Genomic DNA, 24,264 nt, shown 5'->3' with positions numbered 1-24,264 from the left:
CCTTCAACTGGTCTTTGACCTCCTTGAGAGTCAGCACTATGTGTCTAAATTCAAAACAGTGTCTACCACGTGAAAATATACATCACAAATGTCTGTTTAATCTAACCAGATTAAATTCCAAGTGAAATCATTTTCAAGCACAACATTCTCATCATTAGGTTCTGGCACATTTCTTGCTTGGTATTGAGTTAGAAGTCTGCATTTAGAATTAAAATTGGTCCACTTAAGCAATTTCCAATCGCTTTGATTAGTGCATTAAAGCTGAGTATCAACATTTCTATTTTTGTGTCTTTAAATATTGCTATGAATAGTAATAATGCATCCTCAGCAATAGTCTCTCTTTCCCTGACACTACCGTGGTGAGAAAAGCACTACATGGTAAGACCCAGTAACTCTGAGTGAGAAGAAAATACCAGTTCTCTCACTATTTTTAAGTGAATGTAATTCTTACAAAAATATGTCCACCAAAAAAAAGGTTTTATAGGCACAAAAGCCTGAAAGAAACTACGAAAATACCATGTGATTTACCTTCTGCCTTCAGGAAAAATAAAACCAAAACCAAAAACCCAGCATTCTATTATCTGAAAAGTCGTCAAAGAAGGAGGCTATAGGTAATTAATTTCATCACACATTCTAGTGATTCGAAACACTAATATGTAACTCAAATTGCAAATAAAGCTAAAACATAAACTTACCTTTCCTGGTTTAACCCTCACTAAAACTAGTAAGATTTCTTAGGTAGGGAACAAAATAATTCTGAGGTCTCTTTGTGGCTTTGTTTATAGTGAGTCAAAGAATTGAGAGCTGCAATTGCTCTTCTCAAGCCAGAATTTGCTACCGAATCAGCCAGCATTTTAATGTTTTCATTTCCAGTGAGCCATTCACCAAGGTCACTTGAGATTGAGTTTTACAAAAATGAGTGATGTATAAAGGCAACCCTGCCCCAACTCTTGAGTCTCTATGGACTTTCTAGTTGTTTATAGAACCAACTGACTACCCTTTCAGCTCATATGGAGATGCTGGTTGCCTGTACTGGTAAGTAGACTCTCTAAAGCTAAAGCCCTGATTTTTTTTTTTTTTTTTTAATATTTTGGCCAAGCTGCTCGGCATGCTGGGATCTCAGTTCCTCGACCAGGGATCAAACCCACGTCCCCTGCAGTGGAAGTGCGGAGTCTCAATCATTGGACCACCAGGGAAGTCCCAGGCCCTGGTTTTTAATGTTGCCAATTTTCATGATGTAAATGCGCCCACTACAGGCAGATTTCAAGCTACCAGCATGAGATCACTGAACAGGAAGTTGAGAAGAGATGCACATAATCTGCTCCTTTGATCCAGGAAAAGCAGTTCCAGCACATCACAACTGGTTGCTGAGTATGTTTTAAGGATTTTTTTGGTCTGATTATAAAGATAATTGACACACAACATTGTAAAGCAATTATACTCCGATTAAAAAAAAAAAAGCAAACAGAAGCTGTTGGAAAGGCCTATTTGCTTACAGAAATTTCCAGAGAGAAAAAAGTGAGGCCTTTGTTTGCTATTCTTTTCAAATACATACATCATTCGTCATTCAAACTCGGGATCAAATAGATACAAATATATTTTCAGATAAACCACCTCCTCTCCAAACTCTTGCTACTGGTACTATTAGAAAATCAGGAGTCAAACAGATTTGTATAACACAGTATCTCTCACTGTTCAACCTTGCTATTTAATCTCAGAAATTTAAACAATTCAGATAATGAAAAAAATAATTTAAAAATTAAAAAAATAAAGATAATTGGCATGCTAAATTGGAAATGATTAATAGTAAAAAGAAATGGAGGAAATAGCCTAGAATTCTAAAAGCCAGAGATACTAATTAGTATGGTATGTGGTACCAGCACCTACTACAAGTAACCCTTATGTGGAATTCTAGAATATCTGGGTTTATTTCAGTATACCTTTCTGGAAACCATAGAAATTTCAGTATATGTTCAAACTGGAGTCATTCCTAATGGGAACATCAGAAAAAGAAGGATTTGGAACTCAAAAGGAAAATTAAACATATTGGCTAAGAATTAGTACATGATTTAGCAATGAATTCTTAGCTAGCTAAAGCTGGAAGAAAATAAACTCAGAAATTAGAACTGTATTCCTGCATCTGTTAGCTCAAGGGAACTGAGGATGAAGGAAGAGCTGAAGGCATGTGCTTTGGCAAGATATCATTAAGCCAACCATCAGATAACCTTGTATATTGAGGAAGAGGTTTAAAAAATAACCAGCTAAGCTGAATTAATTATATAATAATGGCCCAAAGATTTTTCCATCTCAAACATCCAAATAGCTATGGATCTCTTTTGGTGTCAACCAAAAACATGACCCTAGAAGTGGGAGTTGACAGTTCTGAGTCATAATATCACAAAGGCATTAAGCACCGAAAAATTTAATGCTTCTTATTATGCATATTATCTGCAACATAGTACTAATTTACACGTATTTTGTAAAAGAACGTAGAAGGAAGGCGATCTCGAAGAGCAAGAGTGGTAATAAAAACATTATTACAAATTCAAGATATGTAAAATGAAATTGATTTCCTTATTTATGGTACTTTTTAAAAATATTTTTAAAAATGAAATTCAGAAGCATTTACAGATGATTCTATGGCATAACCTATAATTAAGTTTCACTATGGAGATTTTCAAAAACTTAATTTTTATCGTTGAACATTGCTTTTACATATTTGCCTTAAAATATACTCTTTCTTTACTCATATGCTTTTATTAGTGAAATGATTCATTGATTATAGAGTATCTCTCTAGATTTATATAGGTTGATCCTGGCCCATTTTTATAAATAAACATTATTATTGAAGTATAACATGCATAGAGAAGAGTATACAAATCACAAGTGTCAGTTCCATGATTTACCACAAAGTAAACATCCATATGAACGGCATCCAGATCAAGAAATGAGAAGTTTATTCAGCATTTCAGAAGTCCCCTTGTGCCCTCATCCAGCCCTATTCCCACCCTCTTCCCAAAAAATAATCACCATACTGACAACAAACATTATTTTTTCATGTGACTGGCTTTTCATTCAGTATTTTTTGTGAGGGACATCCATATTGTTTTACATAGAAATTTTTCATTTTCATTGCTGTGTAGTATTCCATTGAATACTATTTCTGTCACTGTTTTTACCCAACATATGTTTTATGCTTATAGGTTGCCTGGTATGTATTTTTTCCATCCTTTCCTTGCAATTTATTTCTGTCTTTTTCTAAAGACTTATCTCTTATAGACAGTATATAATAGTATGTTGCTTTTTTTAACCAGTCTGACAATCTTGGCTTTTTAATTGGAGTATTTAGCCCAATAATGATATTTAATGCTAGACCTGAATCCAACAATATTTAGTATAATTATTCATATGCTTGAACTTAGATGTATCATTCTGCTATTTGTTTTCCAGATGTAACTCTATTTCTAGGAATATGCATCTTTAACTCACCACATCCTATTTAGAGTCAATATTATACTATTTCATGTAAAATATGGGAATCTTGCAACAGTATATTTCCATTTGCCCTCTTATCCTTTGTGCTATAGTTGTTATAAAAGGCAATAATACAGAAAGCAATATTATAATATTTGCTTTTAATGTCTTTTAAATTTTTTATTTATTTTTATTATTTTATTTTATTTTATTTTATTTTTTTGCAGTACGCGGGCCTCTCACTGTTGTGGCCTCTCCCATTGTGGAGCACAGGCTCTGGACGCACAGGCTCAGAGGCCATGGCTCACGGGCCCAGCTGCTCCGCGGCATGTGGGATCTTCCTGGACCGGGGCACAAACCCATGTCCCCTGCATCGGCAGGCAGACTCTCAACCACTGAGCCACCAGTGAAGCCCTTAATGTCTTTTTTTAAAAAGAAAATACATGTAACCTTTTATATATAGGCAAATATTTATCATTTCTAATGCTCTTCATCTGTTCCTGAACATACAAGTTACAATTGTGTCGTTTCCCTTCAAGCTAAAGAACTTCCTTTAGCAGTTCTTATAATGCAGTCTTATGGTAGCAAATTCTCTGTTTTTGTTTATCTTCAAATGTCTTTATTTCACCTTCATTTTTGGTGGATAGTTTCTCTAGATTTAGAATTCTTGGCTGAGCCTTTTTCTTTTTCTTATTTCAGTGCTTTTAAGATGTTGTTCTATTGTCAGCTGACCTCAGTTGTTACAGATAAGAAGGTAATGAAGTAAGAATGCTTATTGTTGTAAAACATACTTAATGTTGTTTCCGTGAATATAATATATTGTTTTTCTCTGGCTACCTTCAAGATTTTCTCTTAATCTTTGGAGTTCATCAGTTTAACTATGATGTGCCTTGGTATGGTTTTCTTTGTAATAATTCTTTATGGGGCTTGTTGTCTCTTGGATCTGCATGTTCATGTTCATGGGTTTTTTTAATTTTGTAAGTTTCAACCATTAAGTCTCCAAAGTGTTTTTTTGTTAGTGTTTTTTCTGATTCATTTTCAATTCTCACCTTCTGGGACTTCAATTCCACGTATACTAGACCTCTTGATCCTGTCCCACTCTCTCCGAGACTCTATTCATTTTCCTTTAATACTTTGTTTTCCCCTAATTGTTTCCAAATTAATAACTTCTATTGCTCTATCTTCAAGTTTACTTACTGTTTTTTTTCTGCTATCTCTAATATGTTGTTAATCTTATCCAGTGAATTTTTTATTTTAGTTAATGTATTTTTCAGTTCAATTTTTAATTTAGTTTTTTTTTTTTTGGTTTCTAGCTCTCTGCTAAAATTTCCCATTGTTAATTCATAATATTTTCCTTTAAATTTGTATTTATTTATAATAGCAATTTTAAAATCTTATTTTTTAAGTATCTGAATCATTTGGGGACTAGATTTTAATAAGTGCTTTTTGTCCTAACCATGGATCACATTTTCCTATATCTTTGCGTATATTGTGTTTTTTTATTGTATACTGGACATTATGACAGCCATGTTGTAAAGACTCTGGATTCAGTTATATTCCTCTGAAGAGTATTAATTTTGTTCTGACAGGTAGTTAACTTGGCTAGACTTAAAATCCAAACTGTATTTCCCTTATATGGGCAGCAACTAGAATCTCTTCCCAAGTCTTTTATCTTCCAGCTGCTGCTTTTTCACCAGGCTTACCAGGGTCTCTCTGAGGCAGGTACAGTTTAGTGGTCAAACAAGAGTTTGGGTGAAATTTATACACAGATTATGAGATTCATTTTCTCTGTAGCTCCCTCTCTTCCAGGATTTTCCCCCTGTATTTTCCAGCCTAGAACTCTATTCTTTTTTATCCCAAGCCAGTAACTTTCTGTTACCCAGAACCTGGTGCAGATTGGGATGTACTCTCAGGCAAAAAGGTGCATACTTACAAATCTCACTGATTGCAGTTCTATCTTTCAAGGATAGATGCCCTCTAGTATCTGAGTGCTTTGTTTTTCCCCAGTGCTTTCAAACAGTTAGGGGTTTTATTATATTATGTATATAGTATAATTGTTATCTGCAAGAAGGTTATTCTGGCTGAGTTACTCTGCCATTTCTAAAAGCCTACATCTAATATATTTTCTTACATTCTGTTTTTTTCAGTTAATATATAATTTGTCTTTTTGCAAGGCTATTTACAGTGTGATGTGCTTATATTCTCTGATAGGTATATTCATCATATCTGTCGGTTATTTAAATTCAGAGCCTTTAATGTGATCTTCACGTAAGAAATGTGAAGCTCTCAAGTCATAAAATTTTTCTCTGAAGTCAGCTCAGTCTGTAAAACCCAGTAAAGCATTATTAGAAGGTAAAAAAATCACTCATTTTATGTTATAAAGCCAAATTGAGTCTTTCAATGAATTCAACTTTTAGCAATATACTTTTTTGATTTAAAAAAATTTATTAAGGTATAGTTGATTTACAATGTTATATTAGATGTACAACATTGTGATTCAAAATTTTTATAGGTTATACTCCATTTAAACTTATTATAAAATATTGGCTATATTCCAAATGCTGTACAATATATCCTTGTTGCTTATTTATTTTATACATAATTACTTTGTATCTGCTAATCCCCTACCCCTACCTTGCCCCTCCCCCATTCCCTCTCCCCAATGGTAACCACTAGTTCTCTTATCTATTAGTCTGTTTCTGTTTTGTTATATATAGTCTTTTGTTTTATTTTTTAGATTCCACACATAAGTGATAACCTACAGTTTTTGTCTTTCTCTGTCTGACTTATTTCACTAAGCATAATACCCTCTAAGTTCATCCATGTTGTTGCAGATGGCACAATTTTATTCTTTTTTATAGCTGAGTAGTATTCCATTGTATGTATAAACTACACCTTCTTTATCCATTCATCTGTTGGTGGACATTTGGGTTGCTTCCATATCTTGGCTATTGTAAATAATGCTGCTATGAACATTGGGGTGCATGTATCTTTTCAAATTAGTGTTTTCATTTTCATCAGATATATACCCAGGAGTGGAATTGCTGGGTCATTTGTTAGTTCTGTTTTTGGTTTTTTTGAAGAATCTCCACACTGTTTTCTGCGGGGGCTGCACCAATTTACATTCCCACCATCAGTGTATGAGGGTTCCCTTTTCTCCACATCCTCACCAACTCACCAACTGTTATTTGTGGTCTTTTTGATGATAACCATTCTGACAGGTATGAGGTGATATCATTGTGGTTTTGATTTGCATTTCTCTGATTATTAGCAATGTTGAGCATCTTTTCATGTGCCTGTTGGACATTTGGCTTTTTTTGTTTTGTTCTAAGTAATTAATTTATTTTTTATTATTTATTTGGCAGTGTCAGGTCTTAGTTGCAGCACATGGGATCTTCATTCCAGCACGCGGGATCTTTCATTGCAGCATGCAGGCTCTTCATTGCAGCATACAGGCCTCTCTCTAGTTGTGGTGTGCAGGCTTAGTTGCCCCACAGCATGTGGGATCTTAGTTGTCTGACCAGGAATTGAACCTGCTTCCCTTAAATTGGAAGGTGGATTCTTAACCACTGGACCACCAGGGTAGTCCCCTGTTGGGCATTTGTGTGTCTTGTTTGTCTATTCAGGTCTTCTTTCCATTTTTTAATCAGGTTATTTGTTTTTTTGATATTGAATTATATGAGCTGTTTATGTCTTTTGAATATTAACCCATTATGAGTTGTATCATTTGCAAATGTTCTCCCCCATTCGGTAGGTTGTCTTTTCATTTTGTTGATGGTTTCCTTTGCTGTGCAATGCTTTGAAGTTTAATTAGGTCCCATTTTTGTTTATTTTTGTTTCTGTTTCCTTTGCCTTAAGAGACAGATCCAAAATAATATTGCTAAGATTTATGTGATAGAGTGTTCTGCCTGTTTTTTTCTAGGATTTTATGGTTTCAGGTCTTACATTTAGGTCTTTAATCCATTTTGAGTTTATTTTTCTAAGGTGTGAGATAATGTTCTAATCTCATTATTTTACATGTAGCCATCCAGTTTTTCCAGCACCTCTTGCTGAAGAGACTGTCTTTTCTCCATTGTATGTTCTTGCCTCCTTTGTTGTAGATTAATTAACCATAAGTGCATGAGCTATTTCTGGACTGGGTTCTCTATTCTGTTCCACTGATGTATGTGTCTGTTTTTGTGCCAATACCATACTGTTTTGATAACTCTAGCTTTGTAGTATAGCCTGAAGTCAGGGTGCATGATACCTCCGGCTCTGTTTTTTTTTTTTTCCTCAAGATTGTTTTGGCTATTTGGGGTCTTAAATGTTTCCATACAAAGTAATATAATTTAATTATTTAATTCATTAAATAATAATATGTTTATAGTCACAATCAGTATCTAAACCATTTCCTTGTTTTTCTCATTAAAATTTTTTTTCTTTCCTCTGATTTTAAAAAATTGGTTTTTGTTCTTCTACTCCATAAATTTATGGAGAAGTGTTGTGTTTTTCTGCTTTACTTTTACAGTCCTCAGCCAGTTTTGGCTTAAAAACATTCAGTAGTGTTTTACAGTTTTTGTGGGAACAAGTTCACCTTTCCACAGATCACACTGAAGTTTGTTCAAGGAAGATTTAGCTAAAGTTTCTTCATTCAGTTATTCATCAAATGTTTATTATATTTAAGGCACTGTGTGAGGCACAAGGGATACTAGAATAAATAAGACACCATCCAGATCCTCCAAAGGCTCATAGTCTATTAGGAAAGATAGAGAAGTAATTTAAAATAGCAACAAATTAAAATGAGTGCTACTGGTGATAAATATAAGAAGAAATTATAAATTCACAGGAAGGATTTAATTAGGCTTAGAGTGATCTAGAAAGTCTACTTAAGGATCAACAATAGTACATGAGTTTGAAAGATGACTGTGCTTGCCAGAAGCAAGAACTCAAGGAAAAAACATCACAGATCCAGGGCACTGCAAGTACTTTATCATAACGGAACACAGTAAGGAAGTGCAGAATAGCAGAAAATGAGACTAGAAGAGTAGATGGGGCCAAAAAAATAATAACAATGCCCTTGTGAATTATACTTGATATACAAGTATTATATCTGAATTTTATTCTGTGGATTATGGGAAGTCAGTGCAAAATTTTAAGCAGGAGTAATGATCATATCTGAGTTTTTGAAATATCATTCTGGCTGCAGAGAGCAGAAGGATTATGTCAGAGGTTGGCAAACTTTATCTATAGAGGGCCAGATCATAAATATTTTGGGCTTTGTGGGCCAGGCAGTCTCTGTCACAACTACTTAGCTGTGCTGCTGTAGCATAAAAACAACAGTAAACAACAGGTAAATAAATAAGGATAGCTGTGTTCCAATAGAATATTTTTTTAAAAAACGGGTAACAGACTGGATTTGGCCCATGAGCTATATAGTTTGCCAATCCGTGAATTAGATGATTTGTCCCAAAGCAACAAGATCAGTTAGGAAGTGATTGCAGTAATCCAAAGAGTGATAATGAGAGCTTGAACTGAAGCAGTGGATATGAAATTGCAGAGAAGGACATGATTCCAGAAACATTAAGAAGATAGAAATGTCACACTTGATAACAAATTGGGTATTGTGGCTGAGGGGGCAGAAGTCGGGGAGGACTCCAGAGTTTATAGTTTTAGTGATTGGAAAGATCATGTTGCCACCAATAAAAATGGAAAAAATAAAAGGTCAGGAGACTCAGTGATGCAAAGATTTCACCAGGTCATGAGTTATAGTTTTTTTTAATTGTTGCAATACAATAAGTATTTTTAATCACAAAATATGTAATAAACATGTTTAATATAAAATTATATTTTTTCCACTTAATCTGTAGACTATTCTGTTCTAGGAAATTAAGTCTGCTCACTTAAGCTGTAAATGAACTCTCTCCCCAGTCCTGTATGACTTAGGTTCCCTTGATAAACAGAAAACTTTAGACTCTCTTGGCCTAACTTTTTCTTTTCATGCTGTTTGAGATAAAGAATACTTCTAGCAGTTTCAAATCTACTAAAAACGTGTGAAAACACTTTCTCCTACACCTTGTAGGCCCTGTTTACACAAAATGCTGAATTGATGGACCATAAATCTCACCCAGTTGGCAGTTCCCAAGTTCCTATATAACACACTTGATCTCTATTGCTTTAGTATGAATGAGTATCAGATCATGTGAGAGGACAATATGTGTGGTGTAAAAACTCAGAGGATAGGGGCTTCCCTGGTGGCACAGTGGGTAAGCATCCTCCTGCCAATGCAGGGAACATGGGTTTGATCCCTGGTCCGGGAAGATCCCATATGCTGCAGAGCAACTAAGCCTGTGCGCCACAACTACTGAGCCTGCGCTCTTGAGCCTGTGCGCCACAACTACTGAAGCCCATGCACCCTAGAGCCCGCACACTGCAGCTACTGAGCCAATGTGCTGCAACTACTGAAGCCCGCGTACCTAGAACCCATGCTCTGCAACAAGAGAAGCCACCGCAACGAGAAGCTCACGCACCGCAACGAAGAGTAGCCCCAGCTCACCGCAACTAGAGAAAGCCCATGTGCAGCAATGAAGACCCAATGCAGCCAAAAAAAGAAATAAAATTTTTTTTAAAAATTGAAAATAGTACACTTGGTATTAAGAGGGATATGAAAATAAGGTAATAATAATGTTTTAAAAAATAAATAAAAACACAGAGGATAAAACTCAGAAAGAAATAAAGCTCTGGAAAATAAATCATTACCCTATGTATCCTACTTATAGTGATTGTAATTTATAGAAGTCAGTTGTCAGTAACTATAAAGCCAGCTGGTATTATGTCCATCCTCGTTTCTTCTCTTGCTTTTCTTTTTTCTGTTCTCTGTTAGTTCCTTTCTTATTTCTCTTTTGCCATACCTTTCTTCTCCTTTTCAAGTTTCACTCTCTCTCTTTTCATCTTCTCATCATCTTCCTTATTTCTAGTCCGATTTTTAGCTCCCTTTCTTCATCTAGTCAAACACATGTTTTTGTGAGGAACTATCACAACTTTTTTTAAAGTTAACCTTCATTAACTAAGCGTTCCTTTTAAACTGGAGAGAGACAAAGACAGATTGATGGAGAGAATTGTTTTCTGATTTTTTAAACCTAAAGCATGCTATATAATGAGAATATACAAAAGAATACTACTTTAAGTCATTTTATGAGTAGTATATAAGGGATACATCCAGGGTTGGTGGTGCCTAAAGCTAAATAGTACAAAATTAAGTATGAGAGTAAATAATTACTTTTAACAAAAGCAATCAAAACAGACTGAAAAATTTTTAAAGATTACAAATACTATATACATCTCAAATACCAGAAAAATAATGTAATATTTTTGTGAATTAACTATGTGACACACCTCTATGATAATTTCCCACCCCCCCATCCTTTGGCTTCATATTCTTCGACTCCTTCTTCAAATGGCAATGAGTTTACAATATTCCCTGTAGAAAGAATAATAGTCCAGCTACAAGTTTGTGCCCTAAAACAGGAACATGAAATAAGTCCTATCTCATGCAATTCCTATTAATAAAGAACAAAATGAGTAGTACATTTGCAACTGCCTCTGCTCCATTATCAAATACGTTCCTGACAAGAGAAAAACTCCATTTTGATTGGAGTCTGATTGGAGTGAGTAACAAATCCTATAACTTTTCACATATGATGATTGGAAGAATTTTCCTAAGATCAGTTCTAGTCGATACATTTCCAGCATATTTGTCCTCCACTACCCACATATTACTGGTGGAAGCCTTCCATGGTAATTCCAAGCAGAGGGGAAACATTGCAGGCTTAGAGAAAGGGCACGGAAGGACTCTGAACAGTGCTTACTCATCTAATTAATATTTCAAAGAAAGTTGATAGCAAGAAATTGTACTGTCCTGATGATTTACTGAAAATAGTTTACCAGGAGCAACACGCTACTGAGAATCTACTAAACTTCTCAAAAAGCAAACCGTTTTCATTCTGAGGAAGGTTTTATTTTTTACATTTTTTTAGAAACTGCTTTTTTTCCGTCAACCTATTTCCATTTTAAGAGTTTGTAGAAGAACAGCTTAAGACCACTCAGTGGCTGTTCCTACTCACTCAGTGGCCTGAGCAGTGGGAGCTGCAGACCAGTCTTCAGTGGGGAACTGCTGAGTAGGCACAGAGGGCACCTGCACACCTTCAGACCAGTCTGCCACTTCAGGTTGGGCAGCAGTGAACTCAGGAGCTAGAGCGGTCCATTCACCCTGAAATTCCTCCTTGGTCACAGCCTTCTCAGCTGCCATCTGCTCTTCCTTTTCAATCTCTTCAGGATCTCTGTAGAAGTAGAGATCAAACATGACCTCCCATGGTTGTTCACAGAAGATGGTGCCACGCATGCGCAGAACTTCCCAGGCAAGCATCCACCACATCAAGCCCACTGAATGAATTCCCTTGTTGTTACATGGGATGGCAATGTCCACATAACACAGAGAAGAGTCTGTGTTACACAGAGCAATGGTAGGCAGGTTAACGTAAGAGGCCTCTGTGAGAGGCTGGTGGTCAGCCCTGGGATCAGTAATCACCAGAAATCTTGGCTCCAGGAAGGCTTCCTGGATATGGTTCGTGAAGGTTCCAGGAGTGAAGCGGCCAGCAATAGGAGTGGCTCCAATGGCAGCAGCAAACTTCAGCGCAGCTCATTCGCCAGTATTCCTGGAGGATATGACACTGACATCAGCTAGGTTTTCAATGGCAACAATGGCATGAGCTGCCAACAGAAGCTTCTCCCAGGTTCTCTTCAGATTTATGATGTAGATGCCATCACTTTTCCTTTTGTAGATGTACTGTTCCATTTGGAAGTCAAGGTTGGTGCTACCTAAGTGGGTTTCTGCTGCAAGGAATATGAAGACATCCTCCTCCTTCATTTGCAGGACATCAAGGGCTCCAAACATTGTGAACGTTTCCATTTAAGTTATGATGGGAATCCAGAACAATGCCGTATGGACCCCTGTCTGGGTAGTGGGGAAAGGAACAAGTTTTTGTTTTTAGTGGTGTTCTGATGTCAGCAAGATTTGGGAAAACAGTCTCCAGTAATTCCAGGTTAACAAACTTTGCCTATTTCCCCCCTTTCCTTTGAAAATCCTGCTGACAGGTAACAATTATCAATTAGTGCACACCAAACTCTAAATAACTGAGAAGAGCATTCTTAGTCTGTGTTCCTTGGAACACTAGTTTCCAGCCATGTTAGTCATGTTATATGAAATGCTGCACGCTCTCTCTTCTTTGAGTGTCAAAAGACATATTAGTATGTTAAAGACTCAGTGAATTTTGCATAGATAAACCTATTTAACATTGTTTAACGAAGTTTTTCCCAAATGTGTATGACTGTGGAATCACACACACACACACACACACACACACACACACACACACACTTACTTGTGGGGTTAGGGGGGCAGTTAGTGAAATAGCTAAAAGAGTATTCTGTAGTTTGGAAAATGCCCTCTCCCAAAGAAATCAAAACCAGAGCTAAAAGAATGAGACTTCAAGCCTAGAATTTTGGGTGAATGGAGACAGTAGGCATTTTATAGCTCCTAAAATCGTATCAGTAGGCAGTCATTTGTCATTATTCAATATAAAGACCCTGATCAAGGCTATTGCTATGTCAGTAATTGTAAAAGGATATGTCCAGTAGTTCAGTCCATCTGATTTCCCAGGCCTTGTGAATATCTGCTTCAATGTGGTACACAGAAAAGCTGTAGCAGATTGGGCATATTTTGAGCCACAGGCAAAATATTCTAAGTTCAAGCATTTATTGAATTTTACTTGCCAGTTTTCATGGCATGTGTGATATTTTTAGCTGACTAGTGATAGTCATTCAATCCAACAATATTACACATTTTATATGAGAAATGAGCTAGTATATTGACAAAGACTCTCTCCTTGACCAAACTTTAGTCAGGCTCCCCAGAACTCTCTTCTTATGTAGGTCTAGACCTTTGGACTTCCCTGTCTATCTTTATATCACCCAATTTTAGCAAAAACCCTGTTTAGTCAGTTTTGCAGGAATCTCCACCCTCAATATCTGATCAAATTCCTTATTCCGCCATCTTCCCCCAGGGGATATCTGATCACCCTGGCCTACCTTCAGCAAGAATCCTATCAAGTCAGTTTAGCCAAAATTCTCCCTTACCTTGATGTTTCCTCTAAGTAATTTTCCATCTACTGACCCCCACCCTGCTCCTTGGTTATAAATCTCCACTTCCGCCTATTGTTTTTAGAATTGAGCCCAGTTCTATATTGCGGTCTCTTTTCCCATATTGCAGTAGTTCCTGAATAAAATCTGTTTCTACTGCCTTAAGTACTCTCCATCTCTGGTTTTTCCTTGACAATATGCAAGATTGTAATCATTAATTTGCAGCAAAAAGTAAAGAGCACTTGCATTAACTTGGGAAGGCCTTATTAAAAGTACTAGAGTATGTTGAAAAATTAGACTGACAGCTTTGAAACACAAAATCCTCTGTTTATCCATAAAACAGCTATATGATTGCCACCCGCAATTCTAAGCTTCCTTTATGAGTGAACCTCTGTCTGCCCCTTTAGAGAGTGAGAAAAGGGCTCAGACTCCAGACCCACTCAATTTTTGGCTCCTCTGCTCAGACTGCCAATTAGAGCATCTTGTGATATGGACATCTGTCCACTGGACTGAGACCAGCTCATTTCACAAAGCAGTTGTCAAATGATAGCAACTTTCTGTGACAACCTGTGTTGGATTCAGACCCATGCCCTTGGAGGTTATGTGGCTTCCTCTCCTATCTCTAAATCCTTTAAATGCCCAGAACGTAGGCACACTAATTTTCAAAGCTAACTAACTATAAAATCAGAGTCATCCTCATTTCCCTTAATTCATGGAAATTTTACTGGTGCTTGCATTTATTGTAGAAAAATGATCTCCTAAGCAAATTTTTATTCTTGAAAATCTTGGCATTATTTCAAGTCATTTTGAAAGAAATGTATATGTTTAACATTGTTTCAGTGAGTGCTTTTTGAGCACCTACTACCTGTTAGGCAGTGTGAAAATGCTACCAGTTTCCCTTTTTGTTCCTGAATATATCTACTGAATAGCTGAGAAATTCATTTTAGCTCTTCACTATGACTAGTTTTTTTGTTTTTCTTTTGTTTGTTTTTGTTTTTAATTTAGTACAGTGCAGGATAAGAGGAGCAAAAAGTTTTATAAGGGGAAAGGTAATGTTTGAAATTATATTAGTTTGAATTTAGTTTAGTTCCTCAACTATATATAATTACTTTGAAGAGGAAAAATCATAAGAATAACTTTATTGTTATATTTTTGCCAGTGGGTGTGTGAAGTGATTTAACTTACAGGTAATGATTATGTAATTGTATTGATACAGGGCATACAGCCTACCAAGCTTAGTGAGTCATCCAAACTGACAAGAGGAGGTGTAAAAATTCTGCCTGCTTCTTTTCTGTTTCATATCCCTGTCTTTACAAAGGAGAGAAGTCTTTCTCACAAGTGAGGGAGGGCGGTGGTAAGTGAGGCATCAAAGCTCCAAGATCACAGATATAAATGCATCAAGACAATGTGTCAATTTCTTGTGGTATAATTTAAAAATTAATTGGGTGGTGGTGAAACTACCCAGCCCAAATGATGACTGTGCCGTAAGAGATACAATTCAAATGGCTGTCAAAAGCTACCTACCATTCAGAAATGAAGTTCTAAACTTTACAGAGCGGAATTAAGAGACAAATTAATCTCACTGAACTGTTCCATGTTGTTTGTCCCTGTTTTACCTCTTTAGGACACATTTGTTGCATAAACCCAACCATTTATTTGGACAGGAAAAAGCAACACAAAATATGAAGGTCTAGTGATAGCACTGTATCCTGAGGTAATTAAAATTTCTATTTTTGCAGCCAATGGCCCCTGTAGCCATAGCTGATTAAAAGTACAAAAATTTAGATCTGGAGAATAATTGTGCCAAGGACAATGCTTGACCAAATGTAATTAGCTGAATTTAGATAAATTCTCAATCTGGCTTTCTCTAACTTGAATAGAAAAATCACACACTTCATTGAACATGAATAGATTTGAAAATGAACATTTGGATTATATGTGAGGATATTTTTCCCAGAATAATAGGCCCAAGATTTTTCGATATGCTAAGTGGAAACTCTCTGTTGACCCAAAGACTAGATCAGCCTTCTGTTTTTACTCTGTAGTTCTATTTGCTGATTTTTGTTAATATTTATCATAAGAGAAATAGGAGGCAAGGGAAAGCAGGAGAATAACAGATCCAGTTAAATCCTTACTCTTTGTTTTTTCAGTGCTTCTTGTTCTTTTTCCTAGAGAGAATTAGAGATAAATGGTATGGTATTATATTTGCTCAGATAGCAATACAAAAATGCCTATTTCCATCATTTTCAGTAATAGACTTTCAAGCTATATTTTCCTCAAACTTGATCCTCATTATTCCAGTAATATTTAAGCTATTAATTTCTCCAGAGAGTGCTTTTTGAAAATGGTAAATTATAAGACAAATCCCCAAATTACATTTTCTTTAATTTACAGTATTGTTCAAGCTCTACTGTTAGCATAAATGAATAGTCTGAGCTGCAGTCTGAAATAAAGCCTTGCACGTTAAACAGTTGGCTTGGAAACGGAAACATTAAGAATATGATTGAAATTTTTTACAGAAGATGAAATAACAGCATGCGTAAAAGCTCATTTATGATAATTCTAACATTTCTGCTAGAGTTATATAAAAGTAACAACATTTACCAAAAGAAAAAAAAAAACGAAGAAAGAAAGAAAGGTGAATGGTTTCACTTCTAACCAATTGCAATGATATCAATTTTGCCCTTAGTGAAAAGTGATTTTCACAGTTATATACATTTCATTTTTTTCTAAGCTGTAAGTTTACCCTCTTGAAGGAAGAAAAAAGGCTTTTCAAAACAGAAGTCAATTGAAGCAAAAGTTGTCGTGTTTGATGTCTAAAATGCAGTCATATTACAAACACGCTAAAATAGCAATAAATACAGTCAAAGAACATGTTACCCTGAAAGACATTGAGGTCTACAAAGGTCTAGAAACATCAGTACATTTATCTTATTATAAAAAGACATTAATTATGCTAATGTGCAATGAAATCATGTGAAATTTCTCTCAGAATCTAAAGGTATATATATATCTCTATATATATCTATATATAGAGATATATATATAATTTTCTTTAATTTTTATTTTTTGCAGTACGCGGGCCTCTCACTGTTGTGGCCTCTCCCGTTGCGGAGCACGGGCTCCGGACGCGCAGGCTCAGAGGCCATGGCTCACGGACCCAGCCTCTCCGCGGCATGTGGGATCTTCCCGGACCGGGGTGCGAACCCGTGTCCCCTGCATCGGCAGGCGGACTCTCAACCACTGCGCCACCAGGGAAGCCCTAAAGGTATATTTTAAATCACTTATTTAGGCAATCTCGTTTCACCCTAGTAGTTATATCTGTTTGCTTTATTTTTGTTTTTCCTTTGTTAGGGGTGGGGTCTTGAGAAAGGAAGATAGAAAATACTTTTTATAAAATTATGAAGAAAGCTGGTCTTCTTAAAGATATTGATAATCTGATGAATTGCCAATGATAACCATCTGAGGTCTAAGCAAGCATTTGTAATTCTTCAAGTGAAAAACTTTAAATTCACTCAGAGACTAAGAAAATCACTTCCTCCATCTAGTGGTAACTGATTGCAATTTCTCCCTAATTCTAAAACACATTTCAGCTTCTTAAAAATGTCATTTTGTTCTTATACCCATGCTTGTGTCAGATCATTGTATTTATGCGGAAAATTAAGCTAAATTTTGTTAGTTTTCTGAACGACTTTACTACCGTCTGAAGAGATGTGGCATTACTATCTGCAATATTTCACCCTTAAGCCAAAATAAGTAAAGCATAGTCCCTGTTTACAATGTAGTCAGGGAGACCTGACATATATGTATAAAGCGGTGGGGGGGGGGGGGGGATGGATAAAAGAGAGCACTTACTAATTATCAAATGAGTGATAAAGGCAGATACTATTGTACAAGAACTCTGAGGAAGGTGTGGTTTTTGATGGTCACCATTGATTGGAAAAGACTTTTCATCATGGGATGACAGAATACATGGAACTGAAATGACCTTCAAAGAGATAGTAGGAATTACATAACCAGTTAATAGGCAAATTTTAAGGGTTTTGAACAGAAAACTGACATATTGAGCTTTGGGAAGATCCTCTGGCATTGGTGTGTAGGATAGTTTGATGTGGGCAGAGAACTTATTATATATATTTGAACCCATATTTTCCCCCAGCACAAGCAATACTAAGACATCTGCTGGCCTGGTTACATGGTACTTTGTTCCTCACCTCTCTGGGCACATAATACTTCCTTATGAGATGTTATAAGTCTAGAATTAGCTCTATGATAATTTAGACTCATATAAGTGATCCCTTCAAAAAATATTCATAAGCATGTCTAAAATGTAGGTTTAGTAAGTATATCTTCCTCAACACTGATGTCCATTCCAACTGCATTTATATTTGGGATTCAGACCTCACAATGATAGTAGTAATCATTAAAATTTCCATTTGTTGAGGATAATATGCCAGGCACTAAGTTAGGTGCATTTGTTCAGTGAATACTTACTGAGTGCTTATTATGTGCCAGGTAGTTTGTTAGTAATTCTTAGGATAATCTAATGAGTTAGTTATATTCCTCCAATTTTACAGATGAGAAAACTAAAGATTAAAGGGGTTAAGTATCATTCCCATAGTTGATAGCTAGTATATCTTTGATTTCAACCCAGATCTCTCTGATTCAGTAAGATGTGTCAGAGGTGGAACTGAAGAAGTATTTGGCCAGGATGCAAGATTTCTGAATGCCTGTATCTCATTCTTTCATAGCAATACCTTTCTTTTCCCTCCCCTTCTCTCCATCCAAACTACCCTAGCCCCCTTGCAAGGGTTATAGACACAGAGCCCAAAGCCAGGTAAATGTGACTTCCTTATTACTATAAAACTTTTGTCCAAAGCCTCAGAGTATGAACTAAGCAGAAACCAGTAACCACATCCCTTTTCATAGCTTGGTGTTTCTCAAACTCTCTTCCTAAGAAACAGTTTAAAAGATGTTATTTCATTTGCCATTTTAAAGTATCCTGTGACCAAAAATATCATGGAATTACTGAATTGTATATTTTCTTCTTGGTGTTTAAAAATACACATTAACAGATTAAGAACTGAGAAGTCCCACAGGAAAACAAAGATTGGGTAAGTCTGCTAGAGACAGTTTTTCTCAAATTTGTTTGACCAAGAATTCTCTTACCATAAAACTAATAACACACTGCAGAACAGTGTCCCATGGCCCAGCTATCACAATGACAGACTTAAGCAAGCTAAAAATATGCTAAAAATTAATCCCCTCCGATCTTCCACTGGAATTAATGTAGCTCCTTCAGCACCTATAAAATTGAATTTCTCTGACCCCAAACATTTCATGTGCTCACTTCTCGTAAATGCCAGTGATGCAGCATGGTGCATAAAGAATATGATTGCAAGCCTCACACTCACAAAAAAAATTACAAAACACACTTCCAGAATAAATATGACCACTGCTTCAGCAATTTACAGTGCAAGAATCAATTACTTTTGAATAGCATTCCCCAAACAAAACCAATGCAATCAAATCAGGAAATACTGAAATCTAGAACCATGTGATTCTTAACCAGCCATAAACTATAACAAAGAAAACAGAAGAGAGGAAAAGAAAAAAAGCTTCTTGGTTTCAGCTTCACTAGGATGCCAGTCAATCCATGTCACTTGTCTCAAGTCTCCCATCTGTGAACTTAAATTTCACTTGGGAGAAAGAGCCCATGAGGTTAACTCTGACCCTAGAATTCCATATCCTGAGGGGAAAGGGGAGCAGATGGGAAATCCATCATTTATGCACGCTGCTGCACTGCTACTCTCAGAGAGTACTTGAAACACTCCTGTTTTCTTTCAAATTTTAGAAATTGCATTTTGGGCACTACCACTCATAAAGTCTTCTCTGAAGCCCCATTCTCCACCTACCATCTATCCTGTATATCTAAAACCTCAAATTTTCTCTTTCTACCTCTCCTTGGTCCCTGCATTCCTAGCGCCCGAGTCTGAATTGACAGTCGTCTCCCTCTAGGAAACAGCGTCTGTGCTTTCTTATGAGCAAAGAGCACCACATTTATATCATGCAGTTCACACAGTCCTAATCTCCTGTACTTCCTCCTGTGTTTCTTCTCCTCAGTGAGATCCCACAATATGATGGCCTAGGGCTGCCAAGATGCTGCTGCCCCTGCCTTCTCCTCTTAAATTCCTCAGGCCAGTCCTTCCATCTTCCTAGCAGAGGAAGCCCTTTTTATCCCCCACATTTGCCCCAGCTGAAAAGAATCGCTCAACAGTTTTCTGAACTGGACCTGCTGGTGGTGATGCAGCTTAAAGCGTCTACTGATATATAATATCCATGTGCTCATAATACAACCTAGACCTGAATTGCTGTTTTCACCTGAAGTCCATAACAGAAGTCATCTGGAGAAAGCAGATAGATCCCCCAAAAATGAAAGAGAGAAGCCTAAGACGAACTTCACGCTTTCAAGCTTATGAAAATATTTGTCAAGTTGCCTGGACAAACAAACATCTTTGTGGTGAGAAACTCTAGAAGGAATTTATCATGAGAGTATTTTTATTTACCATTACTTGGCAACTAATGAACAGTGCTTTGATTCTTATTTTGTAGGAAATACAAGAAGAGCTGATGAGGTTCTCAGCTTTAAAAGACATGGTCTCCCACCTTCCATAATTTATTTTGATATTTATATGTGTCCTACAGTATTTGCTGCTAACACTACATGATGAGTAGCAAGCTCAAAGTTACAATAAATTATGCATAATGTAGTCTCTTGGAAGGTCTATAAATACAGTGTGAAGTGTTCAGCTTGTTATTTGATGCAACATCTGAAATCAGATTGCTTTGATGCAAATGTTTATCTCAATATTATAATTGTGGCATGAATTCTGAATTTATTTTGTTTGTAAAGAACATTTTATTAATTAGTTACACTAGTCTCAAGGGTATTCGATTTTTCTAAAGACATCAGTGTCAAAACTTCTGCAAATATAAAATAATAACTCATTTTTAAAAGAAGAGAAGTTTTATTAAGTGATTTTAAAAATACCATTTGGAGAATGTAAGTACTCCCAGGGGGTATATTTTCTAAACATTTCTAGGCATTGAGGAATTTACTAATTTTATTATTTATTGTTTCTCATTATCATCCCTTGTAATTTCTTTTGACAAAATCAAAGTACAAGGATCTTATCTTTGTGTTCAGTTGTTATGAACTAAAGTATCCAAGAAATTTTCCTTTATGTTCTGATAAAATTATCTGTAATTCTTGCTTCTCTTCCATTCATATATATTGTCAAACTATTGATTGGGATGAATCTTTGTATAGGACAATATTGCCTTCATTTGTTCCCATTTAAGGGTATGACTTTCAAGAATGAAATTGAACTTTATGTATGAACTTTATGTATGAAATTTATTTGAGACTGAATTTAAGGTAAGATTCTTTCAACAGATTTGGGTTTTCCTCTAAAAAATATCTGTGGGGACTATAACCTAGAAGCACTTTTAAAAAAAATTCTCACCTTGGATTTGGGGGGTGAGGGCACATAGATAGTAGGAATTCCTGCTCCACAACCCCACTCTCAAGATCCCTTGTGTCAGTTCAGGTCTTCCAAAAATCAAATGCCCAAACAGGATTAGACACATAAGAAATTTATGGGAAAAACAAACAAAAACGCCTGGGGGATGAGAACAGGGGTAAATAGGGAGAGCCTTCAGAACATATTATCAGAAGATTTCAGATTATAGTGTCATTCCGAGAAAGCCTTGGCCAAACCAATGGTGTGTCCCTGAGCAACAGTTGCCCTTAGAGGAGTTCCATGTTTGGCAGAAATAGCTCAGCTCTAGTACCTCTGCCAAGCTCAGTCATTGACTAAAAGCACCTCTTCGGGAGTGTGACCTCATCATATATGCCACAGTGGATCCAAAGATACAGCAGGTGGAGGCTGTAAGTCAGCTAAGCACCCAAACAACAGATTCTCTTGAAGGGAGATCTGAGAGGTGCACCTCCATGGGCACCTCACAAGTGCTGGGGAGAGTATTTTTCTTATTTCATCATGATGGTGTCTCCTTAATTTGAATGGAAGAGCAACTATGCCACCTTCAGAAATTTTAGAGTTGTCATCTCAGCATTATCATGGGAGCCCAATGAGGTCCCCATAACGGATGTGAAAAATCAAGAAATGAAACATAAACAGGAGCTGTCTTCAAAAGTCTGTGCTCAACCCGGAGGCCAGTTCATGATATTGGTGAAAGCAGGAGAAGACAGAGACAATGCTATAGGGCAGATGTAGGTGATTACCACCACGTGCTAGGACACATGAAACAGCTAGGAATTATCATTGAACCAGGAAGGAACAATGTGAAGCTAGATTTCCAGCTAGTTAGATAAGCTCCAATTGTAAGTCTCTTGTTTGAATATTATTTTATGAACCAGGCTGTGGGCTAGGAAAACTTGGGCTACACATAGTTTTAAATGGAAACCTGTCATTTCCCCTTCAATGTCCCACTCAAGGACCTAGTATATAATACGTAGAACTGAAGAGATTACATCACACACCCACACAAAACAAAGCATACAAAACGTATCCTGACCACTGTGTCTTCTATCTCATTCAATGGCGTAATCATCATAATCATTATTTAGTCACCCAGCTAGAAAACTAAGAAGTATCCTTCTCTCTTTCACTTTTACTTTGCATAATTTAATCACGTTATCAAATCTTATTAATTCTGCCATAAAAGCTCTTTTGTCTGCTCTCTCTTCCTCTTACACCTCTAATTACAACATTTTCCTGTGTAAAAACCTCAGATAGCTCCATAATGCATGTAGGACACACTTCAACATTCTTTATATGGCATGAAGAGTCACAACCCAACATAAACCTCACTTTTCTACATTGACCATCCAACACTCATCCTTCATTCATTTATTCAGCAAATATTTCTTAAGTGCCTACTCCGTACCAAGGATGTATATTAGCCGCAGAGTCATCTGAATTTTCCATTCTCTTAGTCATGGTCTTTCATGCTTCTATGTCATTGCACGTGATGTTTCTGATGCCCCTGACTTCACACTCTCAATCATTCAGGACCTAACTTAAATGCCACATCTTCTGTGAAGCTTTCCATGACTCCCTTATGGTATGTTACTCCCTCTTCTGTGCTTCTTTATATATTTGTATATAACTTAATACAACACTTATTACAATAGAATATTCAACTACCCAATGTTTATTGCAGGAACAGTGTTAGACACTGATAATATGTGAGTGAGACATGGGCCCTTCTATTGAAGACCTCAGGATCTGTTTGTCTGTTTTTTCTTCATTTGACAATGAGCTCCATCAGGACTTACACTTCTTGGTTCCTGAAATATGACAAGAATTCAGCCATTTGTTGGGGAAACAAATTATCAAGTTTGGTTCCGATGCTTTTTTTTTTAACCTTATATTTCACATGCTTTTGTTCCAAAACGATGTTCTCTTAAAGCCAGGCAAAGAAACTTTGTCCTTTCAAGGCCTAGAGATATTATTTAGGACATCCAGTCTGCCAACTCAGTTTGCCTCAGAGTGTGATTTGACATTCTTCCTAACAAAAAGTGGCGACTAATTCTCCACCTCTTGAATATGGGCCGGCCTTACAAACTTGCTTCTAATGAATAGAAGGCAGCAGAAGGGATGCTGCCTGACTTCTGAGGCTAGGTTAGAAAAGGTGATATCGTTTCCACCTGGTTCATTCTTGGAACCCAGCCACCATTGGGATGCTGGCTCTTAGAACTAAGCCACCACTCTGTGAGGAAGCCAGGTAGCTACATGGACAGATCACATGTAAGCATTCTGACCACAACTGCAGCCAAGGACCCTTGCTGACAGACAGCCTCAAATGCCAGATGTGAGTGACCCAGCCTTAGATGATTCCAGCCCTCTTAGGTGATGCCAAGGGAAGCAGAGAAGATCTGAACTGATGAGCCCTGCCAAAATGACAGGTTTGTGAGCAAAAACAAATGTCATTATTTTAAGGGCGATATTTATTAGGGTAGCAGTGGATAACTGTAATGACAAAGAAATAAATTGCAACCCAAATGCTAAGAGAAGCTCCTCAGAGAAGCTGCCAAATGGATACAAAGGCCACTTTGCAGAGCTGCAAACCCAGAAAGCTACAAAGTTTCATGGGTTCAGTTACTTTTTAAATATGCACTTGAATTATATTACCAGCAGAGCACAAGATACATAGAGTTGATCTAAAACTTTTCAATGTCATGTTATTTATCTTTGTAACAAGTCTCCCTGCTTCTGCTCTTGACCTCCATGCACTCTATTCTCAACACAGCAGCCAAAGTTTTATGTTTAAAACATTAGTCATATAATGTCCCTTTCCTGCTCCAAACCCTTCAGTAGCTTTCCATCTCACACAAAATAAAATTCATATCATTATTATAGCCAAAAAGTCTACATAATCTGACCCTCCAGCTACTTCATCTCCTCCAGCTCTGTCTCATTCACTCTATTTCAGCCAGTTGACACCCTTCCTATCCCTACAACACACCAAGCACATTTCTGTCTCAGAGTATCATTCCCTCACTTTATTCGTATCTGTTTAAATGTCATTTTA

General features: G+C 36.7%; 1 pseudogene across 1 annotated transcript; it reads right to left on the bottom strand.

Moving 5' to 3' along the window:
• Positions 1 to 11,542: 11,542 nt before the first annotated feature.
• LOC307182212 (small ribosomal subunit protein uS2-like) lies at positions 11,543 to 12,603 on the bottom strand (annotated as a pseudogene). Its single transcript has one exon. The product of its transcript is annotated as a small ribosomal subunit protein uS2-like (transcript).
• Between the last annotated feature and the right edge of the window lie 11,661 nt (positions 12,604 to 24,264).

The sequence above is a fragment of the Stenella coeruleoalba genome, assembly GCF_951394435.1.
Source record: "Stenella coeruleoalba genome assembly, chromosome: 2".
Taxonomy (NCBI): domain Eukaryota; kingdom Metazoa; phylum Chordata; class Mammalia; order Artiodactyla; family Delphinidae; genus Stenella; species Stenella coeruleoalba.
This window is presented reverse-complemented; position numbering and strand designations above follow the sequence as displayed.